This window comes from Erinaceus europaeus (genome assembly GCF_950295315.1).
Source record: "Erinaceus europaeus chromosome 6 unlocalized genomic scaffold, mEriEur2.1 SUPER_6_unloc_8, whole genome shotgun sequence".
NCBI classification, from domain to species: domain Eukaryota; kingdom Metazoa; phylum Chordata; class Mammalia; order Eulipotyphla; family Erinaceidae; genus Erinaceus; species Erinaceus europaeus.
Genome location: NW_026647188.1, coordinates 478,574 through 488,136, shown reverse-complemented (window position 1 = coordinate 488,136; position 9,563 = coordinate 478,574). Strand labels below are relative to the sequence as shown.

General features: G+C 45.3%; 1 long non-coding RNA gene across 1 annotated transcript; it reads right to left on the bottom strand.

Annotated features, from left to right (window-relative positions):
• Window positions 1-280: 280 nt before the first annotated feature.
• On the bottom strand, window positions 281-8,790 carry LOC132536230 (uncharacterized). Its single transcript, XR_009547889.1, has 3 exons — window positions 8,713-8,790; window positions 4,146-4,285; window positions 281-672 (listed from the first exon to the last, which is right to left on the bottom strand). It is a non-coding gene; the product is annotated as an uncharacterized LOC132536230 (long non-coding RNA).
• Window positions 8,791-9,563: the final 773 nt, after the last annotated feature.

Below are 9,563 nucleotides of genomic sequence, written 5' to 3'. Positions count from 1 at the left end.
TCATTTATAAAGCCATCTGGTCCTGGACTTTTGTTGTTGGGAAGATATTAATAACTGTTTTCATTTCTTTGTCTGTGATTGGTGCATGTAGGTTTATAGTGCTTCCTAGTTCAGTTTTGGAAGTGTGTATGTTTCTAGGAATTTTCCATTTCTTACAGATTCTTTTTTTATTTTTATTTATTCATTTTTTTCACCAGAGCACTGTTCAGCTCTGGCTTATGGTGATGTGGGGGATTGAACCTGGGACTTCAAAGCCTCAGGTATGAGAGACTGTATAACCATTATGCTATCTACCCTCTGCCCTTCTTCCAGATTTATTTATCTTAAAAAGGAGACATTAACAAAACTGTAGGATAGAAGGGGTACAACTCCACACAACTCCCACCACCAGATCTCTATATCTCATCCCCTCCCCTGATACCCTTTCTATTCTTTTTTCCTCTGGGAGTATGGACCCAAGGTCATAGTGGGTTGTAGAGGGTGGAAGATCTGGCTTCTGTATTTGCTCCCTGCAGAACATGGGCATTGACTGGTCGATCCATACTCCCAGCCTGCCTCTCTCTTTCCCTAGTGGGGTGGGTCTCTGGGGAAGCAGAGATCCAGGACACACTAGTGGGCTCGTCTGTCCAGGGAAGTCTGGTAGGCATCCTGCTGGCATCTGGAACCTGGTGGCTGAAAAGAGAGTTAACATACAAAGCCAAACAAATTGTTGAACAATCATGGACCTAAAGGCTAGAACAGTGCAGATGAATAGTTGGGGGGTACTCACTGCAGACTATTGTGTACTTTTGCTTTCAGGTATATATTTTGCACTAGTTTATAGATACGTGTGAACATATTCTCTATCTCAGAGGACCTGGTCTATATCTAGGTTTTGGGACTTTGTTAGGAAGTGAACCACCTGGAAAGGAATTAGAGAATACTATGAAAGGAACGGTCACACCCAAGTAATGAAGCTGAAGGGTTGTCATTTCACACCTGAAGTCTCTGAACACAGTATGAAGTGAAGCATGCTGAGGTGGCACTCGCTGCGTTGGTTAGGTTGTGATCAGTGGATGCAATATTATTTGATATGAATTGAGAAAAGCATGCAGGAAAGTGCGCCCCACCCTAGGGTTCCAAAACTGGGGGAATATAGGCTCTATAGTGGAAATGTGAGGTTCCTGCTGTCTTAGGGTTCAAGAAGACAATGGATAGTTATTGTTATCATCACATTGTTTGGTCATTGGGTTAACTTTGAAAAGTCCCTTTGTTAGGATTTGCTGTACAATAACCAACATCTTATATAAAGCTGTGCCACAGGTTGCTTCTGTTCTCCCTCATCTAGCTTTTGAGAGAGTCAACATATCAAACACTCAGCCTATGTATTATAAAGACTCAGTCTGTGTTTTAAAAAGTTTAAGACATACAATCAATTTTTCCCCTCTCATATTAGTTAATGATTTATATGACTACCATTTAATAGGGATGTACATAGACACCATTCTCACCACCAAAAGACTGTGTTCCCTCCCACCCCCATCCACCCCAGACCCCCCAGGAAGCTGAATGTCCACCCTCCCCCTCACTATAGGGTTTTTACTTTGGTGCCCTACCCTAGATTTAGTCAGATCCTGCTTTTAGTTTCCCTTTCTGTTCTTCTTTCTCAACTTCTGTTGATGAGTGGGATCATCCCCTACTCATCTTTATCTTTCTGACTTAGTTCACTTAAGTCCTTCTAGCTCCATCCAAGATGGGTCAGAGAAGGTGGGTTCATTGTTCTTAGTAGCTGCATAGTATTCCATTGTGTATATATACCACAGCTTTCTCAGACATTCATCTGTTGCTGGGCACCTGGGTTGCTTCCAGGTTTTAGCTATTACGAATTGTGCTGCTATTAACATAGGTTTACACATATCTTTTTGGTTGGGTGTTATGGAGTCCTTGGAGTATATCCCCAGGAGAGGAATTACTGGGTCTTATGGAAGGTCCATGTCTAGCTTGTGAGAGTTCTCCAGACTGGTCTACACAGAGGCTGGACCAATTTACATTCCCACCAGCAGTGCAGAATGGTTCCTCTGTCTCCACAGCCTCTCCAGCATTTGTAGCTGCTGTCCTTTTTGATGTATGCCATTCTCACAGGAGTGAGGTGGTATCTCAGTGTTGTCTTGATTTGCATTTCTCTGACAATCAGCGACCTGGAGAAGTTTTTCATGTTTGTTAGCCTTTTGGATCTCCTCTGATGTGAATGTTTTGTTCATATCCTCTGCCCATTTTTGGATGGGGCCACTTGCTTTTTTGGTGCTAAGTTTGCTGAGCTCTTTGTATATTTTACTGATGAGTCTCTTGTCTGATGTATGGCATGTGAAGATCTCCCTTTCTGTGAGGGGTGATTGTTTCTTTGGCTGTACAGAAGCTTCCAAATTCTTAAGCTAGTGGCATGTAGTTTGTAGAAGGTTCGCTTAATTTTTTTGATTTCTGTGGTGTCTGTTGTGCTATCTCCTCTATCATTTACAATTCTATATCTTTTCTGTCTTCTGTTGTGCTATCTCCTCTATCATTTACAATTCTATATCTTTTCTGTCTTCAAGCCCATCTCCCTTTTTCTAGTGAGTCTAAGGGTTTGACAATTTTAATTTTTCTTTTTTTTTTTTTTCCTCCAGGGTTATTGCTGGGCTCGGTGCCTGCACCATGAATCCACCGCTCCTGGAGGCCATTTTTTTTCCCTTTTTGTTGCCCTAGTTGTTGCAGCCTTGTTGCGGTTATTATTGCCATTGTTGACGTTGCTTTGTTGTTGGATAGGACAGAGAGAAATGGAGAGAGGAGGGGAAGACAGAGAGAGAGGGGAGAGAAAGATAGACACCTGCAGACCTGCTTCACCGCCTGTGAAGCGACTCCCCTGCAGGTGGGGAGCCGGGGGCTCGAACCGGGATCCTTACACCGGTCCCTGTGCTTTGCACCACATGCGCTTAACCCACTGCACCACCGCCCGACTCCTTTGTTTAATTTTTCAAAGAACCAACATTTGGCTTCATTGATCTTTTGTATGGTTCTCTTATTTTCCATGTTGTTTAGTTCAGCTCTAATTTTTGCCACTTCGGTCCCTCTGGATGCCTTAGGGTTCCTTTGTTCTTCTTCTAAGTCTTTAAGGCGTGCAGTGTAGTCCTTCACTTGAGCTTTTTCTTGTTCTGTAATGAGTGCTAGTATAGTTATGAGTTTCCCTCTAAGTACTGCTTTAGTTGTGTACCAAATATCTTGGTAGCCTGTGTCTTCATTTTCATTTGCTTCTAGAAACATTTGAATTTCTTGCTTGAGTTCCTCTTTGACTGGGTGGTTATTCAGCAGTATGTTGTTGAGTTTATAAATTTTGTGACTTTTAGTAATTTTATGTTTGTTGTTGAGTGTTAGCTTTACTCCACTGTGGTCTGAGAAGATGCTTGGGATGATTTTAGTGCTCTTGAATTTGTTGATACTGTCTTTGTAGCCTAACATGTGGTCTATCCTGGAGGATGCGCCGTGTGGATTTGAAAAGAATGCGTATTCCAGCTTCTTGTGGTGAAGAACTCTGAGCTGGTAGGTGACTCATCCAGTGAGCATCCAGGTTACCAAAAGTAAGGAGCCAGGTTTGAAACTTCAGCCACCATATGAGTGCCTGCAGGGTGGAAGCTTCTAGAGCAGTGCTATACTCTCTTACTTTCTATTTCACTCTCTCACCCTCTATCAAAAAGAAAGAAAACAAACAACAACAAAAAGTGCTGGGAGCAGTGGAGTCATATAGACACTGAGCTCCAAGTGATAACCCTGATGGCTGTGTATTTTAAGTTATGTTTCAAAAGCTTTCAAAGATTTCCATAACATCAGAAGACAATTCTGGTCCTGGAACAGAGCTCAGTATAGAGAGCATGCTTTGCCCAAAACTACCTCCAAAACAAACAAACAAACCCCCTCCCTCTAAAAAAAAAAAAGCAAAATAAATAGCAGAGTATTTCCATGTGCCAATCTATTCTTTTTTACTTTTTAGATTTATTTTGCTTTAAGAGAGAAACCAGAACAAGGTTCCAGAGGATTGTTCCTGAATATGAGGTGCCGAGCCATTTCCCTGATCCCTTGGTCTGCTTCTTAAAAAAGATCCATTTCACATATTGGATAGATAACATAAACGTTACCATAATGTCAATAATGAGTCATCATTCATTTGGGAGATTTAAAGTTTTCTTCCAAAAATGCAGTAATGGCTTCTTCATCTGCTGATTGGAGCAGCTTCTGAATTGGTTGATCCAGGCACTTCTCCCCACATAAAAAAATCCTAGAATAAAAGAGAATTATGACACAAATACAATTGCTGGGAGTAAAGGAGAAATCAAGAAGAGAGTTAAGTGTATACTTATTTTGCTTCTTTAAAGACATGAGTTCATATCAAAAAAGGATTGCTATTAATGTGGTTACCCAATATAGCAGAGTCACTAAAGTGGGACTCTCAGTGTACTGGCTTTTAATATAAATAGAGTGATCCCACAGTGCTATGAGGAGCACTGGGGACAAGGGAGGAGCTCCATGGATGGTAGAGTGGTACTGTGGTCTCTTTAATCTTTCTGCTTTTCCCTCTGTGCCCCCCAAGAATCAACAGAATAAGAAAATTGACTAGGAGAGGGTTGCTGAGTGGTGAGATCATACAGGTGTGAGACCCCTAAGCCACACAGAAGTATGTAGATAGGTAAGTGAGTATAAAGAATAGGCTAGTAGGCAGTTGGTGGGAAGATCTAAACTTCACTAGGAGCACCAAGGGGCTCTCGGGCTGGAGGAATGATATCCTCGTGTTTTCCCATTGTTTTTCCTTCTCTATTTATCTCTGTATTTATTCAATCAGGATACAGAGTGGAAAATAATAAGGTGGGTGGAGTGCACTGTAGTATTGTACATGTGTAAGGCCCTTGGTTAATTCCTCAGCTCAGCACAATAAATAAATAGATAATGCAAACAATATTCTTCATAAGAATGCACCTGTCTCAGGGAAGAGCCAGCTTGTTGGGGACCCTGAAACTTATAATGTCTGATCACTTATGTGATCCATTTCTTTCTTACTGGCAGCTATGTACTAAAAGCAGTTATGTTAGAAATTCTTTGTCATCTTTGTAGTTCTGTTTCCAGCTTCTTCAGTGTTTTGGCCACATCAGAGTAAACTCAGATAGCGGTCAACAGGGCCCTTTCGGCTAAAAGTAAGCCTGTCTTATTTGATAGCCCTGAATTATGCCTACATCATTGGAATAAGGTCAGAATTTGAAAAGTAAACAGAGAATCTGATATAATCACTAAAATGGAGATAACAAGTCTGATATAGAGCAGTTTACAGACTAAGAGTGAGATCATTCTATTGTGTATGCCCTTAAGATGTTTATACTTGACATAGCTACATGCATACACAACCAATATGTCAAGAAAAGAGCTGCCAGTGCAGGACACACACAGGGCAGAATCTTTTTTTTTTTTTTTTTTGTCTCCAGGGTTATTGCTGAGCGCAGTGCCTACACTATGAATCCACTTCTCCTGAAGGCTATTTTTTCCCTTTTGTTGCCCTTGTTGTTTATCATTGTTGTTATTGTTGTTGGATAGTTCAGAGAAATGGAGAGAGGAGGGGAAGACAGAGACAGGGAGAGAAAGATATACACACTTGTAGGCCTGCTTCACCTCTTCTGAAGTGACATTCCTGCAGGTGGGGAGCTCAAACCGGGATCCCAATACCCATCCGTGCGCTTCATGCCATGTGCTTCTAACCTGCTGCGCTACCAACTGGACCCCAAGAGTGTTTCTTCAGTAGTTCAAATTCCAATAAAAGCCAAATTATCAGTGGTCTGGGAGGAGGAGGTAGAGTGGATAAAGTACAGGATTCTCAGGCATGAGGTCCCAAGTTCAATCCCCAGTGATCCTTCCTGCTCGTATCTCTCTCCTTAATGAATAAATAAGGTCTTTAGAACAAAACAAAGGAAAACTATCTCTGAAGATGGGTAAGTTGCACAATGGAAGAACTCAGAGCTTCTAAATTGTAGTTCCTGAGTCCAATCCCAAGCACTGCATATGCTAGAGTGCTGCTTCTGTGCCCCTCTACCCCCTTCTGTAGTACATGTAGACCAATGAAAAGAAGCTACTCAGTGTCTTCAAAAAAAAGATTGTATAACTGTTCTCTCCTTTGCCTTGGTTCTAAATTTGTTGATTCTGGATTTTAAGTAGGCCTGGACTACTGTTGAGTCCAGTTACCAGCCTAAATATAGGTGCAGGTTGTCTGTTTCTTAAACAGAAAACACAACATAACATACGTTTCTTAAAAACATAATATAACATAACATAACTTTTTATTCATGAGAGAGAATGAGAGCATCATTCTGGTACATGCAATGCCAGGGATCAAACTCAGGATCTGAAGGCAGCTCAGGGGGTAAAGCACATGCTTTATATAGTATGTGGCTGGGGGTCTGATCCTCGACACTGCAAGTACACACCACAGGCAGGCAATGGGAGGGACTCCGTGCATAGAGGAGCAGTGCTTTGCATGTCTCCCTCTCTTTTTTTTTAATATTTATTTTATTTATTTATTCCCTTTTGTTGCCCTTGTTGTTTTATTGTTGTAGTTATTATTGTTGTTGTCGTTGTTGGATAGGACAGAGAGAAATGGAGAGAGGAGGGGAAGACAGAGAGGAGGAGAGAAAGATAGACACCTACATACCTGCTTCACCACCTGTGAAGCGACTCCCCTGCAGGTGGGGAGCCGGGGTTCGAACCGGGATCCTTATGCCGGTCCTTGTGCTTTGCGCCACCTGCGCTTAACCTGCTGCGCTACAGCCCGACTCCCATCTCCCTCTCTTAAAGGATACAGAATGGAGACTGGCGGGGAGGCTTCTAGCTGTCCCATGCAGGTGCAAGGTTCTGGGTGGGATTGATCCCCAGGCACAATATTTGAGAAAAATTTTTAAAAAGTCTTTGTATTACTTAAAAGATGTACAGTTAAGAGAACAATATTACCATGATTTTTTTCAAAAAAGCCAATCTGCAGCCAGTACTATATTATAATCTTAAATTTTATATCATCTGCAGCTAGTACTATATTATAATCTTATTTAAAAAGTGTTAAGAGATGGAGACAGTTGGAGTTGGGCAGTGGCACAGCTGGTTAAGCACACATGGCGCAAAGCTCAAGGACTAGCGGAAAGATCCTGGTTCGAGTCCCTGGCTCCCTACCTGCCCGGGAGTCCCTTCACAGGTGGTGAAGCAGGTCTGCAGGTGTCTGTCTTTCTCTCCCCCTCTATGTCTTCCCTTCCTCTCTCCATTTCTCTCTGTCCTATCCAACAACAACGACATTAATAACCACAACAATGTTAAGCAACAAGGGCAACAGAAAGGAAAAATAAATAAAAATAAAGAAAGAGTGGAAAAGAATAGAAAAGAACAAAAAAGAAAGGGAGACAATGAGACCTTGGTAACAACAACAAAAAAAAATAAAATAACCTATTTATACTCTAGAATTGCAGAATAGCTACGGCAATGGATCTGTCGGCATTAAGTCCTGAATTCAGTCCACAGCATTGCATGTGCCATAGTCATGATCTGCTTCTCTTTTTTGTATTAATAAGTAACATTTTTTTTTCCTTTTTAACTTCCTTTGTTTTAAAACCGCGGTTTCTGCCCGGTTCCTACCCAGCTCCAAGATTGGCTCCTGCCTGGCTCTGCCCAGCTCCTAGTGCAGCTCCCACTTGCCAGCGCACTGGCCATCTCATTGTGCACAGGCAGACCGCAGTCCCCCCAGGACTGTCCCAGCAGACACAAGAGCCCCAGGCGCCCCCCCACCCACCCCCACCGCACATGGAGCCCAGCCAGGCCCAAACCTTCCGGAAGGGGTGGGGGGGTAGGGGGGGCACTGAGAGTGGCCTCTCTGGACCAGCAGGTTGCAAAGTGCCAGACCCTCAGCCAAGACTCAATTCACAGCCCAGCACAGCTCCACATGGGTTCACGCCAGCAGGCCTGGGGCACTTCTCTGAAATGCATGTCTCTTCCGAGAGAGACAGAGGTAGAGAAAACACTCCACTTCTAGAAATGCCAGGAGACCCCCAACCTGGACCCACACCCCGAGCCCCAGCCTTCACCTTAGTCTGGGAGCTTGGCTCGCCATGTTGCCCCAGGCCAAACTCGAAGTTCAAGATTCCAAACCATCTTCCCAGAGGACCTCATTGTGGACCACACTGAGAGGAAGGACAGCCGGCACACATTTCGGGTGGGGGGGGCGCACAGAAGTTCTCTGGGCTTGGCCGCTCCTGAAGCCACAGCAGGCTGGTGGGTTCCTGGGTCCCCTCCTGCCCGGGCGGTTGGGGTGGGCGGGAGGCACACTGTCCGGAATCCTCCTGCGCAGGAGGGTCCTCACCCTCGGGGTGCTGGGAGCTGCTGGCATGGACATGCTGGGGAAGCCCAGGGACCCAAGGACCCCTCTCCCGGCAGGAAGGAAAGGGAAGGCCAGCCTCCCAGACTCTCGGGCGGGGTCCCGGCGCTCCTGCTCCCAGAAGCCAAAAGCAGCTGGATCTGGGGGTGCACAGCCACCCTTCTAGGGTGTCCCTGCCTGGGGACAGGGTCCCGGGGACTCTGGCCCCTCAGTGGCTGCACCCTGACTTCGCCCCTCCCCCCACCCAGCACCTTCCCAGGCAGGCACAATACCCAAGCCATTGAGGGCACAGGGCCCCTGGGGCCACTTACTTGGCATTGGAGGAATCCCAGTAGATGGGCTCCAGCAAGATGGACCTGGCCGAGGCTGTCCGGCACAGCACTGTCCCGAGTCCTCAGCAGTACTTCCACGCGGGGGGCCTCCGCACAGTCGTGGCCAGGTGCTCAGGGCACGGGGTCGAGCCCCAGCGCTGGGGCCTATGGGTGCGATGCAATGCAATGCAGCGTGGGGGCAAGGAGGCATTAGGGCGCAGGCCGCTGGGCTCCATGGTGCCATGCTGGACGCAGCTGGGACAAAGGGAAGAAGAGAAGAAGGGAAGACCAGGAGAGAAAGACACTTGCAGACCTGCTTCACTGACTGTGAAGCCAGACCCCTGCAGGTGGGGAGCTGGGGGCTGGAACCAGGATCCTTATGCTGTACCACTTGCGCTAAACCCGCTGCACTACCTCCGAACTCCCTTTTTTAATTTTTTTATTTATAAAAAGGAAACATTGAGTAAAGCACAGGGGTACAACTCCACACGATTCCCACCACCAGACTCTGTATCCCATCCCTCCCCTGATAGCTTTCTTATTCTTTAACCCTGGGAGTATGGACCCAAGGTCATTGTGGGATGCAGAAGATGGAAGGTCTGGCCTCTGCAATTGCTTCCTCGCTGAACATGGCCGTTGACTGGTTGATCCATACTCCCAGCTTGTCTCTCTCTTTCCCTAGTGGGGAAAGGCTCTGGGGAAGCAGAGCTCCAGGACACACTGGTGGTGTTGTCTGTCCTGGGAAGTCTGGTCAGCATCATGCTAGCACCTGGAACCTGGTGGTTGAAAAGAGTTAATACTCAAAGCCAAACAAATCATTGACCAATCATGGACCTAAGCAGGAATAGTGC